At 49.0% G+C, this 1,299-nt stretch overlaps 1 non-coding gene across 1 annotated transcript; it reads right to left on the bottom strand.

The window, feature by feature from the left end:
- Nucleotides 1–569: 569 nt before the first annotated feature.
- On the bottom strand, nt 570–732 carry LOC134989674 (U1 spliceosomal RNA). Its single transcript, XR_010194784.1, has one exon. It is a non-coding gene; the product is annotated as a U1 spliceosomal RNA (small nuclear RNA).
- Between the last annotated feature and the right edge of the window lie 567 nt (nt 733–1,299).

Raw genomic sequence — 1,299 nt, 5'->3', positions numbered from 1 at the left:
TTTTACACACATGGCTATCAGCCCGGCACCCACCACCCAGAGGTGCTGGGGACAGCCTCGGGCTTTACCTCTGGCCCTTGGGTGCCTCGAGGGGAGGAACCTCTTGATTTAAGGGGTCCCCACTCCTCCAGGGAACCCCGGCCAGGGATGACTAGTTGGAGCGGTAATGCCAGGGCCGCAGGGACCTACATCTGCATATGAAAAGAGAAAAGGGGTGTGCAGGGCATGGCAGCCTTTTGCGGCACTTGGATGACCCCTAGTTCGCATTAAACACCTCCACCCTCCTTCGGTGTGGGGCTCATGTTGGCTATGCCCCAGCCCCTGAAGCATTCAAGCTGATTTCTTGCAGCAGCTGGGCACTGTAACAGCTCCAGAGCTGATCTGTAATGCAAGTAAAAGGGTGTGGGCCCTGCAGCACTACCTGTAGTTCGCATTGTGCGTTGGAAGGCACAAATTAAGCAGACGGGAGAAGTCAGGATAGTGCGCAAGGGCATAGAAGGGAGCGGCTCAAGAAAAGAGAAGTGGAAACAGACAGCAAACTAGGCTGGAGAGAGACCTGAGACAAAGAGATCTGAATTATACGAGAGCCAACCAGGGGAAACACAAATTATGCAGTCAAGTTTCCCACATTTGGGGAAATCGCAGGAGCAGCACACCCAGAGTGCAATGGGTGAGCCTTGCCCTGGGAGAAGCACCTTCATGATCATAGTATCTCACCTGGCAGGTAAGTAAGATTTGGTATAGAGCTGGGGAGGGTCGCTGCTCGGGCACCCCCCTGTCAAGTGAAGGAGATCCATCCGAGGCACCACAAGGAAACTCTCGAAACGAAGGACACTAGAATGAAAATTTTAAAGCCTCCTGTTAGTGCTTCATCTACACGGTATAGCCCTGAATAATTCAATGCGCAGCTGTTTGCAAAAGAGAGATATTGGCAAGGAAAAGCTGTCTTGTACCTTTGCATTTTTCTCCCAAACGAAGGACACTAGAAAGAAAATTTTAAAGCCTCCTGTTAGGCCATCATCTACACGGCATAGACCTGAATTTTCCATTGCGCAGCTCTTTGCAAAAGAGAGATATTGGCAAGGAAAAGCTGTCTTGTACATTTGCATTTTTCTCCCAAACGAAGGACACTAGAAAGAAAATTTTAAAGCCTCCTGTTAGGCCATCATCTACACGACATAGCCCTGAATTTTCCAATGCGTAGCTCTTTGCAAAAGAGAGATATTGGCAAGGAAAAGCTGTCTTGTACCTTTGCATTTTTCTCCCAAACGAAGGACACTAGAAAGAAAATTTTAAAGC

This window comes from Pseudophryne corroboree, unplaced genomic scaffold (assembly GCF_028390025.1).
Source record: "Pseudophryne corroboree isolate aPseCor3 unplaced genomic scaffold, aPseCor3.hap2 scaffold_1115, whole genome shotgun sequence".
Taxonomy (NCBI): domain Eukaryota; kingdom Metazoa; phylum Chordata; class Amphibia; order Anura; family Myobatrachidae; genus Pseudophryne; species Pseudophryne corroboree.
The sequence above is the reverse complement of the archived record's forward strand: the minus strand, read 5'-3'. Positions and strand labels throughout refer to the sequence as shown.